Source organism: Lissotriton vulgaris, chromosome 4_1 (assembly GCF_964263255.1).
Source record: "Lissotriton vulgaris chromosome 4_1, aLisVul1.2, whole genome shotgun sequence".
Lineage (NCBI taxonomy): Eukaryota > Metazoa > Chordata > Amphibia > Caudata > Salamandridae > Lissotriton > Lissotriton vulgaris.
This window is the reverse complement of record NC_141691.1, coordinates 1,156,617,031-1,156,640,145: the sequence shown is the minus strand read 5'-3', so window position 1 is coordinate 1,156,640,145 and position 23,115 is coordinate 1,156,617,031.

The following is a 23,115-nucleotide window of genomic DNA, read 5'->3' as shown; positions in this document are numbered from 1 at the left end:
CCCATACACCTAGGGAATCAACCGCTCACACATCTATGCACAGAGTTATACACCTCCCAGCCACCCACACACACACTCAGTCTCCCATACAAATACTTGGGCAACCATTCAATAACCCATATAGTTACTGATATAGCTACTGATTTAAACATGCAGCAGTTTACAGAAGAACATAAATATTGATTGCCAAATTAAGACACTTTAATCACTAACCCATGCACTCAGTGAGACACATTTAATCATTCTCTCATACAGTCAGTCATGCACCTACTAAATCCTTCATCCAGACACTTATACATCCACTCATTCTTCAATATGTAAGACATATTTTAACTTTACAGAAACATACAGTCACTGGGTGTTGTCATCAGTGATGTCATCAGTGATGTCATTTGAGATGTCATCAGTGATGTCATCAGTGATGTCACTGACCATGTCATGAATGATGTAATATGTGACATCATTAGCAGTGGATTGCGGGTCCGCGATATATAGTTAGTGCAACTAACTATATATGGAATTTCAATGGTTTTGTGCAAATAAAATAAGGTTTTTTAAATGCTAATCCCTAACTATATATGGTCTATAACCTATGGTTTTTTCAGTGAATTTTCAAGGTTTTGTAAATGCAAATTCCTAACTATATATGGTCTATAACCTATGGTTTTTTCTGTGAATTTCATTGGTTTTTTAAAAGCTAATATCTATAGCTGTAAAATATATTCTTTATTAAGTGACGGATCACGTAGCCCGTGAGACGCCTCATGATGCATCGCATAACCGTGACGTATCGTCTCTGCAGCGCAAACCAAACCCAAAACGTAAGCGCGCCAGAACACGCTTAAAGATATATATATATTTTTTTAACCTTAATTAGACAAAATCCACACGTGCACATATCACAAACGTTCAAAAAACACAATATGTCGGACTCCCGTTACGCTGCCGGTTAGCTGCCCGGTTAACGTACCAGGAAGCACCTTTACCGCGAAAAATCACAATTTTTTTTTTTTCACCCCCCAGGGAACTTTAATAGCCCCCTCATCAATCCTAGGGGTTCAGGAGGGGTCTGCCTTACCCCTTTCATTCATTTACACCTTTTTTTTTTCCACCTCTTGTCTCTCGATCCCACAGAGAGACAAGATGGCGGCCGCTCCAGACTGTTTACAATGATAACAGCCAATCAGCTTCTCCTCAGACTCCCGTTACACTGCCGATTAGCTTCCCGGTAGCTGCCCGGTTAGCTGCCCAGTTCGCGTACCAAGACGCGTCTCTACGGCGAAAAAATCGGATTTTTTTGTTTGTTTTTTTTTGGCCCCACGTGGCTTTATAATATCCCCCTCATAAATCCTAGGGGGTCAGAAGGGGTCTACCTTGCCCTCTTTCCTTCATTTCCCCCTTTGTTTTGGCCTCCTCTTGTCTCTCGATCCTACCGAGAGACAAGATGGCGGCCGCTCCGGACTGTTTACAATATTGACAGCCAATCAGCTACTCCTCAGACTCCCGTTACACTGCCGGTTAGCTTCCCGGTTAGCTGCCCGGTTAGCTGCCCGGTTCGCGTACCAAGACGCGTCTCTACGGCGAAAAAATCGGATTTTTTTTTTTTTTGGGTTACACTGCCGGTTAGCTTCCCGGTTAGCTGCCCGGTTAGCTGCCCGGTTCGCGAACCAAGACGCGTCTCTACGGCGAAAAAATCGGATTTTTTTTTTTTTTTTTTGGGGTTACACTGACGGTTAGCTTCCCGGTTAGCTGCCCGGTTAGCTGCCCGGTTCGCGAACCAAGACGCGTCTCTACGGCGAAAAAATCGGATTTTTTTTTTTTTTGGGTTACACTGACGGTTAGCTTCCCGGTTAGCTGCCCGGTTAGCTGCCCGGTTCGCGAACCAAGACGCGTCTCTACGGCGAAAAAATCGGATTTTTTCTTTTTTTTTTTTGGGCCCGGCGTGGCTCTATAATATCCCCCTCATCAATCCTAGGGGGTCAGAAGGGGTCTACCTTGCCCCCTTTCCTTCATTTCCCCCTTTGTTTTGGCCTCCTCTTGTCTCTCGATCCTACCGAGAGACAAGATGGCGGCCGCACCGGACTGTTTAGAATGTTGACAGACACCGGAGAGCCAATCAGCTTCGCTTCGCAAAGTTCCGATACGCGAAAAGTTCGCGAACCGGAGCGCTGCCCGGAGCGCTGTTACAGATATATATCTTGATTTAAACGTTAATTTCTCAAAATCCACTGAAGCACATATATTGAGACCTAGCAAAGGCACATCGGGCTAACAGTCCCTACAATTTTGCCAAGTTTCGTGGAAATCCATTCAGCCGTTCGGGCTAAAAGTGAGTCCAACCGCCCTATGGAAATTAACATGGGAAAAACGCGTTTTGGGACCCCCCTTTTTTCTCGGCCCCCCCTTGACGAACCCCCCCCAAATTTTCAGGAGCTGCTCAGAAACAAAATGTGCCATTTTCCTGAAAATTTCAGCCGATTCCGTCCACAAACGCCAAAGTTATTAGACATAGAATTTTCAAAAGTCCCATAGGAAAAAAATCCTAACTATATATACCTACTGGCTATCGCCAGTAGGTAATATATATATATATATATATATATATATATATATATATATATATATATATTTACTTAAAAAACATAGGTTTTAGAGATGTTATAGTTAGGAATTAGCATTTATAAAAACTTAGAAATTCACTGATTAACCATAAGTTTTAGGGGCGTTATAGTTAGTTGGACATTTAACTCATATAAAACCAAAGAAATTTGCCAGTTATAGTTAGTTGAGCTAACTATAACTCGCGCACCCACAATGCACTGCTAATGAGGTCACATATTACATCACTCATGACATGGTCAGTGACATCACCGATGACATCACTTATGACATCTCAAATTACATCACTTATGACATCTCAAATTACATCACTGATGACATTACTCATTACATCATCAAGTAAATGTGTATCTCTGTAAAGTTTAAATATATTTTCCATACATATCTATGCCAAGGTGTATTGAAGAATGAGTGGATTTACAAGTGCCTGCAGGGATTATTTAGTAGGTGCGTGACTGACTGAATAAGTGAGTGATTGAACGTGTCTTTCTGAATGCATGGGTTACTGACTAGACTGTGTGAATGTCTGTATTAGTCGCTCAGTTGGTGTGTAAGATGCTGCATGGGTTGGTGAGTAGCTGCATGATTGTCCATATGGGTTATTGATTTGTTGTCGGAGTATCTGCATGGGTGCATGAGTATCTGTGAGCGTGGATGAGTGGTGTGTCTTTGTGCATAGATGTGTGAGGGATTCACTGGGTGTAAGGGTTCAAGAGTGTATCTGTGAAGGAATGTATGGATGTGTGTGTGTGTGTGTGTATGGGTGTGTTGGTGAGGGAATGAATGTCTCAGTGGTATATGTGTGAGTAACTACATATGTTTTAAGGCAGTATATGTGAGTGTTGTAGTATATAACTGACTATACGTGAGAGTAAGTTATTTGAAGAATGGGTGTATAAATGAGTGTCTGCTTATATCAGTGATTGTATGAGACAGTAAGTATGTGTTAGTATCTTCATGAATAAGTGATATGGCGTGTGTATAAATAACTCAGTTGGTGTGTATAACTGTATACATGAGTAAATGAGTATGTAATGCATTCTTTGCATGACTGACTAGGTGTGTGAGTAACTATGAATTCTATGGATGAGTTGTAGAGTGTGGCTGTATGTATAGGTGTATGAGTACATATTATAGTACTGAATTGAGGAGTAACTGTATGCATAAGTCACTGGATGTGTGTATAGACCTAGAAAATAGTCGGTGGTATGTAGCATCTGGCATTGTTGTGTGTATGGTTTCAAAAATAGAAGTCTGTATTTTAGAGTGGGTGTATCAAAGTTTATATTAGAGCATCAGAATGTGCATCAGATTATCACATGGATGATGTCATCAGTGATGTCATCAGTGATGTCATTTGAGATGTCATCAGTGATGTCACTGACCATGTCATGAGTGAGGTAATATGTGACATCATCGCCAGTGTGTTGCGTGCACGCGAGTTATAGTTAGCTCAACTAACTATAACTGGCAAATTTCTCTGGAGTCACATGTCCAACTAACTATAACGTCCCTAAAACCTATGGTTTTTTCAGTGAATTTGTAAGGTTTTTTTAAATGCGAATTCCTAATTATAACATCTGTAAAACCCATGGATTTTTCAGTGACTTTGAAAGGTCTTTTAAATGTTAATTTTATATTTTAATGTTTATAAAATATATATTTTTTACTAGTATATTTTCAAATATTTTGGAACCTTATCATACTTCTTTTTGTTTACCTTTAAAAAATACTTAATGTTTTATATCTTCCCAAAAAGATACGTACCTCTTTTTTCTTAGAAAACTGCACTCCCATACCGGTAGCGTTCAAGCTCCATCACCACGCAAATCCGATCCACCATATTGTTAAACTAGTAAATGATGAGCATTTCATATCCGAAGGTGTCGTGACACCAAGTCCCGCGGAACATCAAATACACATGTAGCCGCCCCAGCTGCTACTTTGGTATCCGACAGCTACGCAGTTCCATGCCACACATTACGTCATGTACTCATGGGGTTGCGCCCGCTGCGCATTGCGTATGCGACGAATGCATGCCGCCAGACCCTGTGTTATGTCACAGACGTATTGTGTCACGCAGGGTACGCCATTCCCTCTTTTTTTCCCCCAAAAGTATATGTAAATAACTTTAAACAGTACATGACAGCAAGCGATATTCTAAAATATTTATATATTTCTAACTGTAATAAACTTATATTATAATCAATATATTTTCTCAAAATCGCATCTGGTGCGGCCTCCATGCACGCTCGGTGTGCGATTGCCATGTGACCTTAAAAAAAAGAATTTGATTGCTTCATAACATTTCCCATTGTTCAATTGGACGACCCCACCCATTTCAGTCATTCTCTCTACAGCGTTTGATGAGAGACACCACTTCACCTTAAAAAGCTTTTTTGAAAAGTTGTTTTTTCTGTATACACATATCTTATATTACTCACAACATGCAACCATCATCTTGATCAATATTCATGGTCTGTACATTAAGCCTCCGACTTGTAATGGCCAAGCATCTCAAATGTTACATCAAAAAACTAATGTGTGTTACACGATGCCTCTGGTGTGTATGTGTGCACATTATTGTGCTGCCTTTTGGCCTGGGTATGGGTGGCTCTAAGGAGTATCATCAGCCATGGACAGAGTGTACATCCTAGATTACATGTCACAAACAGTAATGTGTAGATTTGTATTGCTGTACCCACTGTTGTCAGGCTTCACCAATATAGTAGTGTGTCATTTGTGAGACTTTCAGATTCACGTTTGACATACATTACTTGACTGTAATTAGCATTATCACTGTGTATGACATAGCCTCACTGCTGATCCTCCCTCCTTTCGAGCACATTTAAATGTGTACACTTTGTGATAGCAACACTTTCTATAAAACTGCACACCATTGACATGCATATCTGCGCATATCCACAACCTTGACAACGACATGTGATGTTCACCATTCAATATTTTTGAACAGCATCTCATTAGCTATAGTTGTCGCCCTCCCAATACATGCTACATTAATATAAATTGTGCATTCTGCGACGTCAAATCTGCAAAAGAAAGGTGATATGGCAGCATCCACTTTGCATACCACAATGTGTAATAAAAAAAAGGATCCATGAGGTGTACACCATCCTGACAATCAACTCTGGTTCTAAATTGTGAACCCTACTGCCCGTCCTTTTTCAATAGGGATTCAGGAGGTGTACATCATCCTGCAATCGACACTACAACTGAATTGTGAGCACTTCTGCCCGTAGTGTTTGCAATGAGAGCAGGTGAGCAGTGGGGCCTGAGTGCGGAGGGGCTGCAATTGAGCGCAGTGCTGTGGGAGGGGTAGCCTGGGTACGCAGGTCCGAACAAACGATGTTGCCATGAGTAATGATGTGATCTCTGACCTCATTCAGTCACATGTCTGTCTCATTTTAAGGACCTGTTGGACCGTACTGTACACCTGAGCCAGGGTGCAACGCTGCCCTACAGACATGTAGCGTTGGCTTTTAGAGCACTGTAGTGAGCTCATTACTAAGTGTACAGGCACAGAGGCTTCCGCCACTGCATTACACCTGCACATTATGCTTCGAGCATGCGCTCTGTTCCTTTGTATGTGAATCCTTGTTATAACATATTATTATTAAACATTGTGTATTGTTGGGTACTCCAACTCCTCTTTGAACCACTATTACCACTAACAGTTGGTAGATCGTACTTCAAAAATGAAGGATGCACTCAACTGGTGTTTTCTATTAAGCTTGAAATAAATCTTCATTTACCTCCAGAGGTTTCCACCATTAAATTATTTCTCCCTTTTTAGACACTGAATTGACCGAAAATGGGCGGAGCGGGTGCTCATCCCGTGATGATGCCCTCAGCATGCTGACGCCTTCCATCGTGGTATCAAGACACCGTCCCCGACTGAAGACCTGCTCTCCCACCCTACAAAGGTACCCCGGACTCGGAGCTTGCACCGGCACATCATTGGACACACTGATGGTGGCAGGTGAGCAGTGAAGCCTCGGTTCTCAGAACCTACAATTGAGCACAGTGCAGAGGAAGGGGCTGGGGTGCTTCAGCCTGGGTGCGCAAGTGCGAACAAGCGATATTGCCATACGTAATGATGTGATCTCTGACCTGATTCAGTCTCATTTTAAGGACCTGCTGGACCGTACTTTAGGCCTGAACCAGGGGGTAGCGCTATCCTACAAACATGTGTAGAGCGCGGTGCTGCAGGAGGGGTAGAGTGCATCAGCTTGGGTGCGCAGGTGCGAACAAGCGATATTGCCATACGTAATGATGTGATCTCTGACCTGTTTCAGTCTCATTTTAAGGACCTACTGGACCGTACTGTAGGCCTGAGCCAGCGGGCAGCACCGCCCTACAGACACATGGCGTTGGCTTTTAGAGCACTGTAGTGACCTCATTACTAAGTGTATATGCACTCAGGCTTCCACCACTGCATTACACATGCACATTATGCTTCTGGCATGCACTCTGTTCATTTCTAAGTAAACGTTAGAATAACATAATAATATTTAACCTTGTGTATTCTTGTTCACTCCAACTCCTCTTTGAACCACGATTACCACTAACAGTTGGTAGATCCTACTTCAAAAATGAAGGATGCACTCCACTGGTGTTTTCTTTTAAGCTTGAAATAAACCTTCATTTACATCCAGACATTTCCACCATAAAATTATTTCTCCCTTTTCAGACACTGAATTGACCGAAAATGGGCAGAGCGGGTGCTCACCCCATCATGATGCCCTTAGCATTCTCACGCCTTCCATCGTGGTATCAAGACACCGTCCCTGACCGGAGACCTGCTCGCCCACCCTACAAAGGTACCCTGGACTCGGAGCTTGCACCAACACGTCGTTGGACACACCAATGTTGACAGGTGAGCAGTGAAGCTCCAGTGCGCAGGACCTACAATTAAGCATAGTGTGGGGGAAGGTGCTGGGGTGCACAGGTGCAGTCAAGTGATGTTCCCGTAGCTAAAATTGTAATCTCCAGCCTCATTCATATGTTTCATTTTAAGGACTTGCTCAACCAAACTCTTTATCATGGACCCTAGCGTCCTAGACACACAGGTGATGTGGCGTAAACACTGAGGACTGGGTCCAATACGAAGGCGCTCTGTCTCCTCCTTCCTCTGTTCTCTTGACTCTTCCTCCCCTTCTCCCTTTCACCTACTCCCTCTCCCTCCCATTCTCACTATATTCCTTTCATTCGGAATACCTTTCTTTTCATCTTCCACATGGCACACATACTTATGTTTCATTTTTGTATTTCAGGTTTTGTACGCTGCTTCCAGGGGAGTCCCACTTACGTACTTCAGGTTATACTGTTGTTTGTTCTAATAAACTTGCATTTCCATTTATAAAAAATGCTAGAATGTTTAGCACTTTGGCAACCTCTTTTTTTTAAAAGTTCGCTTCCTGGTTCGCGCCCCGGTACGCGAACCGGAAGCGAAACAAAAAAAAAATTTTAAAAAAGGAAGAGTGAGTATAAGGGAAGATGACAGAGAGAATAATGTTAAAAGATAGCTAGAGGGAGTAACACAGAGATACTGTATAATAGATAATAGAAAAGGAATGAGGGAAGTAGCAAAGGCAGGAAACTGAGGGTTAAAGAAATGAAACAGTGGAACTAATAAAAGTTAAATGTGATAGAGATGTAACGGAATGAGTACTAAACACTTACCTTATAATTGTTGTTAACTTAGTCACTTGTTATTTTTATACTTTCGATCTGTGAATGAAAGAACAAAAATTTTAAAATTGATAGAAGGTAGTAAAAGATGAGTGAGCATGAGACAAGATAAGTACATATTAAAAATCACAATTCAAAGTACAGAATTAATTATACATATTAAATGGTTTGTTTTTGCTGTTCTCAGAATATATAAAATTTCACTAAAAACAGTAAGTTGAAGGTATTCATCATATAACAGCGGGGAAAAAAACACAATCAAAATGATTGTGTTTAAAAAACCCATATAATATAACCAATCAGAAATCAGAACTCCTCAAAAGTAACTTACTTTCCATGATGTCAAAGGATGTCCTATGAACAGCTTATACTCCGTTGTGCTGTTATTATTTTCTGCCCGCCACTTTCTGAAAGATAAGCTCCATCGTTTTAACAAAAATGTGACATACAAAGCAATTTAAAACAGCACACTAAATTACAGCAACATCTAGAATCATTATAGTCCAGTTACCTACCCTAAATTCTCACTTCTGAAAACAAGTCAAAAGGCAACATCGCTTCATAGTCAAATAGTAATCATTGCCGAAAGACCAGCCTTTTTTACATTTCAAATAAGCTGTGTAATATCCTGATGTTGTCAAAGGACCATCTTATCATATAATAGCTGCAGTTACAAATGTTCTTCCTGAAATCGACGACTGTGTAGCCAAAACATTTTTAATTAGACTTGACAACTTATTTACATCCGGTTTATATAGTTGGAATTGTAAAATGACATTTCACCCATAAGTTTCTATAAATAATGTGGACAGCATTGCAGACTTACATTACCTCTACTCCTTCTTTTGATCTGCTGCTTGAATTAGCTTATTAAAACAAACAATTTTCGCTCTGTGCTACACTTATCCACAAGGCTATATAGTGTAGGAGCCATTAGAACCTCTTGAAATTCCTCAGAAGAAATCCCGAGATTCCTTCCCTAAAATTTTGGTTGTAAGAACACCAGGTAAGAATTTTTAAGATGAAAAGGCAATCTTTTTTAGAAAGTTAAAACAGAATCATTGCAGAATGACCAGCCGTTTCCAGACTTCAAATAAGTTGTGTAATGTCCTGATGTTGTTAAAGGACCCTCATGATATATAATTGCTGCAGTTAGAAAAGTCCTTCCTGATATTGACAACTGAGAAGCCACAAATGATTTGGGCACTATGACTGGGTTGGTCTGGAAATGCTTTTAAAGGACACCTTTGAGCAATTGATGGCACTTTTTCCTTCAACTGCCTTGGTATATTCCAATATATGCCAAACACAGAAATGGAGGTGGTCCAATCAAATTTGTCAAAAAATTGAGAAAGCGAGGAAACATGTAAATAAGTCTGTTTCAGTTTATATGAGAGACCATGGAATCTACAACAATAACTTGCGTTACTACATGCAAGATATCTACAGAGTTTTCATACAAAATTTAAGACTGTGTATTGGTACCTACTTATAAGTACTTAGAACTTACACAGAACCCAAAAGCTCTTTTCAGAACTACTTTAACTATAATTACTCTTTTTAAATTTCGAATGTACCTTTTTTCACTAATTTTCACTTATGTTCGCTACCCGGTTCGCGTACCGGCAGCTAACCGCGCGAAAAATTCAATTTGGTTTTTTTTTCCCCAACATATATGAGCCTCCTCAGCCACCCTCAGAAAACCTAGGGGGTCAGGATACGGCTCCCGTGCCCCCTTATACCCATTTCCCGCATTGCTTTCCCTCCATCTTGTGATTTATTTTATCCGAAACACAAAATGGCGAACTCCCGTTACGCTACCAGTGAGCTACCCGGTTCACGTACCGGGAAGCGCTTCTACCGCGAAAAATCGAATTTTTTTTATTTGCCCCACGGGACCCTTTAATAACCCCCACATCATTCCTAGGGGGTCAGGAGGGGTCTACCTTGCCCCCTTTCATTAAATTCCTCCTTCGTTTTTCTCTACCTCTTGTCTCTCGATCCTACCGAGAGACATGATGGCGGCCGGTCCGGACTGATTAGAATGTTGACAGACACTGGAGAGCCAATCAGCTTCGCTTCGCGAAGTTCCGTTACGCGTCAGGTACGCGAACCGGAGCGCTAACCGGAGCGCTGTCACAGATATATCTGTTTATTAAAACATTAATTTCACAAAATCCACTGGAGCACATATATTGAGACATAGCAAAGGCACGTCGGGCAAACCATATCTACAATTTTGCCAAGTTTCGTGTAAATCCATTCAGCCGTTCGAGCTAAAAGTGATTCCAATCGCCCTATGGAAAAATGAATAGGAAAAATGCGTTTTGGGACCCCCCTTTTTTCTCGGCCCCCCCCCTTGACGAAACCCCCCAAGATTTCAGGGGCTGCTCAGAAACAAAATGTGCCATTTTCCTGAAAATTTCATCCAATTCCGTCCACAAACGCCAAAGTTATTCGACATAGAATTTTCAGAAATCCCATAGGACAAAAAAATCCTAACTATATATACCTACTGGCGACCGCCAGTAGGTAATATATATATATATATATATATATATATATATATATATATATATATATATATATATATATATATATATATATATATATATATATATATATATATATATATATATATATATATATATATATATATATATATATATATATTCACTGAAAAAACCATAGGTTATAGATCATATATAGTTAGGTATTGGCATTTACAAAACCTTATTTTACTCGCATAAAACCATTGAAATTCGCATATATAGTTAGTTGCGCTAACTATATATCGCGCACCCGCAATCCACTGCTGATGATGTCACATATTACATCATTCATGACATGGTCAGTGACATCACTGATATATGATCTATAACCTATGGTTTTTTCAGTGAATTTTCAAGGTTTTGTAAATGCTAATTCCTAACTATATATGGTCTATAACCTATGGTTTTTTCAGTGAATTTCAATGGTTTTTTAATAGCAAATATCAAATGCTGCCAAATGTCAAGTACATGATAGGTAAAAACATTTTCGTGTTTATGCACGCTGATGTGCTTTGAACGCTGCCCCCCCTTCCCCCCCTCTTTTCTCTTAGCAGTACTCTCTCTTTGCAGATAGTGAAGGGTAGTTAACGCAGGCCTTTGCCCCCGTTGTAATCCGTCGTGCCTGCTTCTCTCTCTATTTGATTGATTGCGATCCAAGCATTTACTGTTTTAGAATATATATATATATATATATATATATATATATATATAAAAGTTCGTACAGTCCTTTTCCAACCGGGAGCCCCCAGGAGATCAGGTACAGACCACAGCGAGTACCGTTGCTTTTACATGCAGTTTATTGCCATAAAATCATGAATATTTCAAAACAGCGAGTGCCCGGCATGACACATTTCGACAGTACACAACTGTCTTGATCACATGTTATGCCTCGGGCCAATGTGCAATTTATACAAAGTGAAACAGTGAAAAAACCATAGCAGTACAACATCCGGTTTCTCCGAATAGAAATAGAAGACAAACAACCTCAGGATAAGCCTATACCGTTAGTAGTACTGATTCTCCGGATTTTGTTTTGTGCAATTTCGCGAATAATATACAATAATAAATCAGTGCAAGTGCTAAAAAAATCATAAAGGCTCATAATAAATTAATTCATTCTTAAATGATTCACCACAACTTATATTCATCATAAAATACATTAAGCGAAGCCTTTATGATGCATGCTGGTCATATAACTTATCATCCTTCTTTGCAAGTGCAAAAAATTACTAATACATAGAATGTCTTATAGTGGGGGACAGCATATCTATAATTGCGTTATATTAAACATATACTTGGGATCCTCATAGATATAAAGCATAATGCTAAGACTTCACAAATTAGAGATCCACACTTTACGAATATGTAATCAAAAAAATGCAAATAGAAAATGAAATGAATAGAATATCTCACATAATCTAAACCCACATCTTCATCCCCAGTTAAAAGCCCTGTTAAAAAGACTGGTAAAACCAAAGGTAAAACAGGAATTTTCCAATAAAATCCATGAAAAAATCTCACCTAAAAAACCCAGACTAAAACTATATGATACAAAATTGGGATTTAAAATGGTCAAAGAATAGGAAATTAGAAACCATAAAAGAGTACAGTTCATCATATATCTATATACACGCATTACACTTTGTTACAAAAAAATGGTGCATTTCTTCTCCATTATTAAGACCATTGGGCATCTTTGTATTGAGGGTTAGAATATAGTATGACTCAAGTTGTCTCAACTTTTTCTCCCTTTTGCCACCCCTTATAGATCTCGGAGCAGTGTCAACAACATAATAAATAAGTTCCTTCAGGTTATTGTTGTGCACATGTTTAAAGTGTCTTGCAATGGGGTAGTTAAGGTCAGAGTTTACTATCGCCCTCAAATATTGTAATATACAATTAAAGGCTTGCAACTTAGTGCTGCCCACGTATCTCATTTTACACGAGCATTCTAAAACATAAACAGCAAAATCCGTTGTACATGTTAAAAACGTAGTAATTTTAATAGGACTAGGGTCAAATGCTGTAGATATCTCACTTATGTTTTTGCCAAATTTGCATGCCCTGCATGCACTACATTTAAAAAAAACACCCTGTTGGACAACCAGTAGCCAGTGTCTCTAGCTTCCAGACTAGTTCTCACCAATGCATCCCTCATAGAGGGGTCACGTCTGAAAGTAATTTGCATAAGCTCTAGTACAATTTAAGACATTGGTTCAATCTGTTCTTATGATAGGCCAGTTTTTATAGATTATTTTCCTAAACTGGGTCTCCTGTTCGCTATAAGATGTAATTAGCCTAACTGTGTTATCAGTTTTAGGAGAGGACCTATTGCTGACAGATGTATGAGGTATTGGCTGGACATTATTTATTTCCTCATTTGTAATCATAGCATTAGCTCTGTCCAGGGCCATTTTTAGATGCTTTTCTTTGTACCCTCTGTTTTTAAACCTCTGGAATGCCTCTGATAGGCACACCCTAAGATCACCATCAGAATTACATATCCATTTTATTCTCAAGAATTCCCCATAAGGGATACTCCATATCAAGTGTCTAGGATGCAAACTTTCAGCATGTAGCACCGCATTTCCAGCTGTACTTTTTCTGTGCCATTTGGTGTGTATAGTGTCCCGCTCAATGTAAACCTCCACATCCAAGAATTGGACTCTGTCCTTACTAGCTTCTACCATAAAACTCAAATTGAGATCATTGTCATTGATTATTTTTACAGTCATATGCACTTTCTACAGATCCCTCCCATATGACACACACATCTTCTATGAAACACCACTAATGTTTAATGTGTGCATCAAACAGTGTCTTGTGGGTGGCTCTGAGGATGCGCTCCTCTCAGTGGCCAACATGCAAGCACACATGGCTAGGGGAGAAGCACGCCCCCATCGCCACACCCGCAACTGCTGATACACTTCCTTGTTGAAGATAAAGTAATTATTGGTTAGGTATGTTTCAATCATGGCAAGAAGCATTTTATTTTGTTGGTAGTATTCCACAGGGCGCTTGGATGAAAAGTGTTTGACTGCTACTATTCCATCTTCATGACGTATACTGGTATATAGAGCACTGATAACCATAACCAACAATACATAATCTTGGTTCCATTCTGCAGATTGTATTTTGGATAAAAAGTGCCCAATGTCACGAATATACGAAGGCAGAGCTGCCACATGCTCTTGGAGAAAGTAGTCAACATATTTAGACATTGGTTCTAACAGTCCCTTCTGAGCTGATATTATTGGCCTACCAGGTACAGGTATAATGTTCTTGGGCACCTTGGGGATAAAGTAAAGAACCGGTGTCATAGGGTAATCATTTTTTAGGACCCCAAATTCATTCTTATTAAGCAACCCCATTCTCTTCCATTCAAACAGTAGCTTGAATACTGTTTCTTTGATGTTTTTCAGGTCCATGAATGTGGCTTTTCAGAAGCATTCCAAATCCTCTAAGTGCTTGTTTGCCTCTTGCATATAAATATCACAAGGCCAAATCACTATGTTTCCCCCTTAGTCTGATTTGTTAATGATCACATCGCTATTGTTTCTCAGTTTCCATACTAGTATAGAGTATTGTTTTTCCTTGTGTGTTCTATGCTTTTCTTTTTCTCAATACTTTTCTATTCAGTTCTTTCTTATCCTCTGTAACACAGTCACTAAAAATTTCAATAGCGTCTTTAGGCATCATAGGTATAAATGATGAAGGTGGTCGAAAGGGGCTTAGTGCACTGGATTTACATGAAATGACCATTTCTACCAGATCCTCTTGTGTAGAATTCACTGAATTACTTTCATCTTGAGCTAATTAATGTAAAGATCTCAGTAATGGAATGTCACAAACCTGAGCTAATTCATTTATAGTATGGACCTTCTTGGTTGTGTTCAGAATCTCAGTTGGTTGGTTGAGTTTAAAGTGTTTCATAAGTTTCAATTTCCTAATAAATTTAAAACATCTGTTCAAGATTGGGGATATTTGAAATCTTTGCTTGGACAAAAAGATAGTCCCAATGATAAAAGCTGGAGTTCTGCAACAGTGAGTTCAATATTGGATAAATTAATCACCGTTTTCTCGCTGTGTGTGGCGACGATCTTCAATGAGAAACCCCAATTCCTCAGAGAGAGTATAATCAGTAGGCAATTTGGTTAGTTGATTATTAAACACATTGCCATCCGAATCATAATGGCTGCTGAGAGAGCTCGTTTCTGAATTTGAAAGGTCGGTATTTGCTTGAGCTAGCACGCTACTGGCTGATTGCTTCAGGACCAACGCTTGTCTCTTTGCTTTGTTGAATTTCTTTGAAAAGGTGAATACTCTTCCTGTTTCATAATCAGTTGTATCCCGAGCGAATTTCCATATTTCCATATTTTGCTTGTTTTTATTGTGTCCTCATGTTTTTTTATTTTTACATCGATTTCCTCACGACCTTTCTTGATTACTTCCTATATAGATATATCTCCAATTGTTTCCACTGCAATAATGTAATGCGATCAATCGGAGGTACAGCATACACCAGTGATGGTATTTTATTTCAGGTTACGCGGTTCGCTCACCAAGCGAGCTTGGTCACACAATGAAACCGGGGAAAAAGAAAGCATTACATAGTCATGCTTAGAAACTGACATAGGACCAATAAAAGGCACACTTTCACATAGCCGAGTGGCATCCATTTTGTAGTGTGTTGCCTATAGAGACATATGGTGAAGTATTCCCTCATACTCCCTCCCTTTCAGAAATTGGTCATTGTAATTATGTAAATGTTCATTAAAATCCAAGTCATTTACAAAAGAAAAGGCTTAAACCTAGGAAAACAAATATGATTATTTTATATATAATACATATACAATTGTGATGTCCTCATATCCTGTTTGTTTTTTTGTGAAATTAAAAATGTTGGCCCTGGCCATTAGACCTGGGAAGGAGAAAGGGTAGGCAGTAAAAAAAAAAAAAATGACTCCTACTAGGACAAAATTTATTTCATAGAATGTTAATGGGTTACGACGCAGCAGAAGACAGCAGCTGGTTATGAAATATCTTTCATAGTTATCCGCAGTTTCCTGCCTAAACGCTGCTTAACAATTCCGAAAACACTAGTTGTCTGATAGGAGTCTAGCGTTGCTTAGCAACACTAAGAACTAACTCCCTCCCGTCCTCAATTTCCACTAATGCCACGCGAATACGTCACTACGCATTTGCGCGACCACTGCCGCTATATCTATACTGGCGGCTCCTGAAACATTTGCGGGGAGGCACGGAGAGGCGAGTAGGTACTTAGAATCCTAAACCCAACTAAACTGTAAGTAACTGTAAAGCTCAGAGTCCGATCCTGGCCGCTTTACTTCGGTCACGTTTTCGTGAGCATAACCCGTGATAGCTGTCTCATTATTTCCTTATTACAGAATATGGCAGTTTGAGTTTTTTTACCTTCCCTCCACCCCGTGAAGCCTAAAAGATTCACAATAGGAGTAAGCCTTGATTCCCTTTTCGGCCTATGTTTGTGTGTTGTTTGTGTGTTTTCATAGTGTGAGTGTACGTTTGATGGGACAAAGAAATTGCGTCGTTTTTACTCACTTTAATTCAAATCGTGAGTAGTTGAGTCTTGCACACGGAAGAGCTGAGTGCTTTAGGCTGTGTCAGAATTAACAATTAACGACCACTCGACCACCGGGCACACCGCATTCACTTGAGTGTGCCAGTTTGAGTCAAAGATGAAACACGTAGATTCCACGTCGTTGTTTCCTCACGCTAATGGAGTTGTGAGCATTTTAACCATGCACATTTAAGTGCTGAATATGATTGAATGCCATATTAACTACCTAGTGATCACCGAGCACAACACTATTGATGGAGTGTGCCAGCTTTAGTGATAGTCAGTCACTACCGATCACTTTAAGCTCTGAATGGGATGCACTATACAGCAGCAGACACGTGAGAACCAGCATGGCACTTCGTAACAGGCTTGTATTAATCATACTTGTGACCTTTTGCCTATTTTCTCCCTCCAGGTCTTTTTGCTTTTAGCTCGACTATTTTGTTTTTGAGCTTCTTTTTCACTCTGACTAATTGTCAGTAGTGCACAGGAATCTAGGGAACGGCAGGGCGTTAGTGTGTCCTGACCACCCATTTTCCTTCTGGTCCTGACGAAAACCCGGTACCTTCCATCCTACGGGTTGAAACATGTAGACCTCACACATAAGTGATACACACGGTCATAACACCTTAATGTATCCATACATTTAATTTTAATATTGTCCAGTTCCTTGCGAATAAAATTTTTCATACAAGTATACCAGGACAATTTTTAACACCCTTTTTTTCACTTCACACACACAAATACCAGCTCCACTGTAGTCCAGGTGTCGCAGCACACCCTGATGGCACTCGGCTGTCAGGGTGGACCCCGATGATGAAGCATGTTACCGACTAGGTCGGTGAGTGAGGGGTTTCTTAATAAAGGAAGGACTCTCTTCTTTTTTTCATTCATCCCATTCAGACCGCTTTATTCAAGCTATCTCTGATGGTACTCCTCTTTTGTTTGTTTATTACTGATACCCAGGGGATCAGGAGTACTCTCCATTCACGTTTGTGAATCAAATCCCTTACTCTCCCTTTTGTTTAATTATATGAAATATCTTGAACAGTCGTCTGCACAGGTCTTTCTTTTACAAGAAATGCATCTAAGTAATTTAGAGGCCAGGGATGTCTTCAGCAAAAATAAATGGCTAGATCACTTTTTTTGTTCTCAACATACGACACATAATAAGGGGGTAGCTGTTTAGATCAGAAAGGGAGATAATAGCATTATTAAGACTTTTTTAACTGACTGTTCTGGCAGGTGGATCCTGGTACGGGCGGTTTTGGGGGGGACCAAATGCATTTTGGTATCATACTATGGTCCTAATATAGATGATCCCGCTTGCCTTCTCAGAGTACAGGCCAAACTAGTAGAAGTTGAAATCCCAGTAATAATTGGGGGTGATTTTAATGTACTTCTCAATTCCGCTCAAGGATAGGTCTAACTATAGTAAATACGTGGTTGCATCGCGCACATGTAGAGTGATGATCAAAATGATTTATGACCTCGGGTTGGTCGATGTTTGGAGAGCCAAGGAAGGAATGGGACATGGGTACACCTACTACAGTAAAAAAGACGGTCATTCTTCGAGACTTGATTATATTCTCACTGATAGAACTGGCTTGGATAACGTGGTAGATATTTCTATTCTTCCATGCATCCTTTCGGACCATGCCCCAATAACTTTTTCATATGTTAGCAGTGAATCTAGGCCCCCTTATAGGTGGACGCTAAAAAGGTATATGTTGCTTAATCAGAAACTAACCAGCAACATCAAAGAACTAACAGCTAGTTTTTTTTTAGATAATGTAGGTTCAACATCTCCTGACTATGTATGGGATGCCTATAAGGATATATTCGGGGGTGTTCCACAGTCTGATATCTTCTAAAAATAAGGAAGATATGTTGAATTTCCCAAAAATGGAAAATGAGATATCTAGATTGGAAAATGCAAGGATGCACTGTCAACCCGAGGTAGTCCCTTTAATTCTTAAGGACCTAGATCAAGTGCGTTCTGAGTATAGAACTAAGTTGGACAAAAAAGTCAGGCACCAATGGGAAGTACATAGAATGGAGAACTGCGAATATGGGGAACGACCAAGCGCCACCTTAGCCTGGAAGATAAAAGCTGATAGAGCAAAGAATAATATCAATAAGTTAATTATTGACGAGGCTGGCACAACTTCAAGAACCTTGAAGATATGCAGCAATGCCTTCTTTCTTTATTTTCCCAAATATATAAAGTGGATGTGGTACCAGATATTGACTTTGTCCAAGCGTGGTTAAAAAACAAGGCTCTACCAGTGCTGACTAAGGATTACCAAGAGATTCTAGAAAGGCCAATCACTGAAGAAGAAATTAGGCTCCATGTCAAACAAATTAAGAACAATAAGGCCTCAGGGACGGATGCTTTACCAGGAGAAGTCTATAAAGTTTTGGATGAGATAATCATACCCAGATGACACGAACTGTTCAATTATATTTAAATTGCAGAGGGGAGAATCCCTCCGTCCTGGAAGGAAGCAACAATTGTGCTTATACTGAAACCTGGAAAGGTCCGCTTAATGCGGATTCCTATAGACCAATCTCCATGCTGAATGCGGATTATAAGATCTTCACAAGCATCTTAGCAGGGAGATTGGTCAGGGTTGTACCTCAGGTAATAGGTATGGATCAAAAGGAGTTCACTCCGGGATGTTATATATAAGAACAGACCCTACAATTAATAGGATGTATAGACCTAGCAGTATCACGGGCGGAGCCCCTGGCTATGGCCGCATATGACTTGGCCAAGGCCTTTGATCGTGTCAGTTGGATCTTCCTTTGGGAAACTCTTAGAACAATGGGCTTTAGCCCTTTATTTATAAGAACTTTAGTTAAATGCTATGACGGCGCATCAGCAACTATTCTTCTTATTGGGATATTAACACAGAGGTTTAAAATCCAGAGGGGTACACGACAGGGGTGTCCTATTTCACCCCTGTTGTTTAACATATATATTGAACCCCTGGCTCAAGCTCTTAGACGCGATGCTCGAATTACCCCTTTTCAAGTTCAAGATTTCAGCACTAAACTCGCTCTGTATGCCAAAACCGAGATAATGTGTTGGGGGATTGAAGGTTGGGAGAGGAACAGCAGTATAGAATTTAAATACTTGGGGATCACTATAGTGCAAGACCTGGCGAACATTCCCTTGACCAATCTGAGGAGAGTTTTGAAGGTAATTGACTATCTTTTTCTTAGGTGGAGGAATTTACCACTTACAATATATGGCCGAGTAAACTTAGTCAAAATGGTAATTTTACCAAAATTGACCTACCTGTTTAGCGCCATTCCCTTAGACTTCCCTGGTAAACTCCTCTGTAAAATCCAGAGCAAGATTGGGAGCTTTATTTGGGCCAACAAGAGCTCCAGACTTTCCTGGAAGAAGCTAAAGAGAAGGTTACGTAAGGGGGGTCTAGCTTTATCTGACATATTGTGTTACTGTCTCGCCTTTCAGTTTAAAAATATACGCTGCCTATTTGCTAGCCCCACAGATAACAACTGGGGAAAGACCCTAAATGCCATGGTCAATCAAGAGGGGGGGGCCTGGATTTTGTATAAGTTTGGGGCTTCGAGTTTCTTTAAGAAGGTCAGCTTAAAAGTGATTAGATCGGCACTTAATACTTGGCATGCTCTCAAAGCAAGATGGGGATAAAATATTATTCTGACTTTGCCCCAATCTGGGACTCCCCGGGGCTTCCTGCTTGTTTGACAGATAGCTTGGCCGTTTCAATTGAGTGCGCAGGAACTCTGGTATGGTCTGATTTAATTTTTCCAGACGGAGTTCACCCCTGGGAGGTTCTCAAAGCCAAGTTTGGGGATTCTTTCTCCCGATTTAAGTTTATACAACTTTGCTCATGGTATGCGGCAGAGAAGGCAAACATAGGCGGGAATTGGGAGGTGGAACATAAGCTCCAAAACCCAGCTCCCATCAAAAAGGAAGTTGGGATGTGGTATAGGTGCCTACTTGTTAGGGAGGATATTGAGCTTCCTTCATCCCACCTAGTTTGGAATTCATCTATACTAGAAAATAACTCTGCAGAGTCTTATTTTTTCTCCCTCCAAAACTTATATAAGTTTGTTAAGTCCGCCTCCCTTAAGAAGAATCATTTCTTTACTATCAATAGGCTGTATTATACACCAAAAAAAATCGCAAAGTTTGCCTCAGATCTACCCCCCGATGCCTTAAATGTGGTTTGATAAAAGCAGATGACCTCCACATGTTTTTTGAGTGCATTCAGTTGAAGGGCTATTGGCAGAACATGGAGCTTACAGTGACAGGAATTTTTAATTTTAAGGTCAATCTTGACCCAGCTCTAGTCATATTTGGTATAAGTGCTGATTTTGTAAATTGTATATCTAGCCTACAAACAGGCCTATTTCTATGTTCGATCTTGTTAGCCCGAAGGGAAATTTGTAAATCATGGAAAGTCCTGGCTCCTCCCTCCTATGAGAAGTGGGTTCGGGCTGCACTGAATATGGCGAAATTAGACCAAAGGGAAGGCAACATTTGGTTACCTTTGGTATGTTGGGGCACGAAATTGCGGCTGGTTTAAGACTGTCCGATGATTACACCAAGCCTCGTACAAAAGAAGCTGGCCTGGTGGGCCCGAAAGTGAATGCAGGAACATGGACCCAGGGTGCGCAGGAACAATGGGTTCTATCATGTTACAATTGCAGATGCTTACGGTGGTATGAGGCCAAAAAACAAAATATATATATATATATATATATATATACAATTGAACCTAGCCATGTTATTGTTTCATATATATATATATATTCATATATCAGTGAATATATATATATATATATATATATATATATATATATATATATATATATATATATATATATATATATTCACTGAAAAAACCATAGGTTATAGATCATATATAGTTAGGTATTGGCATTTACAAAACCTTATTTTACTCGCATAAAACCATTGAAATTCGCATATATAGTTAGTTGCGCTAACTATATATCGTGCACCCGCAATCCACTGCTGATGATGTCACATATTACATCATTCATGACATGGTCAGTGACATCACTGATATATGATCTATAACCTATGGTTTTTTCAGTGAATTTTCAAGGTTTTGTAAATGCTAATTCCTAACTATATATGGTCTATAACCTATAGTTTTTTCAGTGAATTTCAATGGTTTTTTAATAGCAAATATCAAATGCTGCCAAATGTCAAGTACATGATAGGTAAAAACATTTTCGTGTTTATGCACGCTGATGTGCTTTGAACGCTGCCCCCCCTTCCCCCCCTCTTTTCTCTTAGCAGTACTCTCTCTTTGCAGATAGTGAAGGGTAGTTAACGCAGGCCTTTGCCCCCGTTGTAATCCGTCGTGCCTGCTTCTCTCTCTATTTGATTGATTGCGATCCAAGCATTTACTGTTTTAGAATTTGTTCTCTTTGGTTCATTCTGTATTTAAAAACAAGCACAGAGTCGCAATACTCTGTTTAGTCTTTGCACATAGTGAAAAATAGTTTAAAAAAACAAAAGGAATCGAGCAAAATCAGTAGGCCACTAATGGGATCTGTTTTTGACCTCGCTAAAATAGAAACATTAAGAACAACCCCTCATGAGAAATACGAAACTAGTAAGATGAACTTAGCTCCACACCATGATGGCTGCAAGACAGCTCGACTCTGCCGCCCACCCCACCCCACCCCACCCAAAATAACGACAAACCCTATGCAAATATTATAAATATATACAACACACCAGCAAAGTAACAGGGTAAAACATTTTATTAAATAACTATTCACATAACTATTTTATACTTTTTGTTGCCCGATCCGGATAGCTCAATCGATCGAGCATGAAACTCATGCACTCTGATAGCAAGCGTTGCTGCTGATGCTATGCAGACCAAAACTGGTTTTCAGTTTGTACATTCTTCTAGATTTTTCCATCCAAGGCTGGTTGAGTTTGTAGAACGATGGCTTCAGATTTTCAACATACGGTGTGGTGGCGCGGACTGGGAAGGGGCGCTTGGCTCCTGCCCCCTCCCCAAGTAAGATTTTCATACGTGAGTGTACGTTCATGGTTTTGGTCCCTGAGTTGCTTCGATGTCACTGCCATGCTCAAATGGCATAAGTCCTGGATGTTGGGTGCCATAGTTCAGAGTTCTGAGCAGCGCTTGTAACACTGTCTGAAGCTTATTTGCACCTACTGCAGCTTCACTATTCTCAAAGTAAGTGAGGGCCGTTTGTGGACCTGACTGCATTGTTAAACAATGTGATGCGGTGCCTCCCTGAACCGCTTGACGGAGGCCCCCGAGGGGCGGTGAGATGGCACTTAGCTCCTGCCCCCTCCCCAAGTCTTGTTGCCCTGGTGTGGCCTGAGATCCCCCCGACATAGGCGGCCGGCTCCCGGGGTCCGGCGGAACTTTTTGCCTTCAGATTTGGGCGTGGTCCACTAAAATGGCCCTGGGACACCTTGGAACTCGGACGCTTGCCTGATAGGGCTTGGGTCCCATTCTCGAAAGCGTCCCCTCAGCCTTGAAGATTCTACAAAAGTCTTTGGGGCCCCGACTCCCGCAGGCTTCTGGTGGGGAGCGGCTGCCATGATTGCTCGTGGAATGGCCA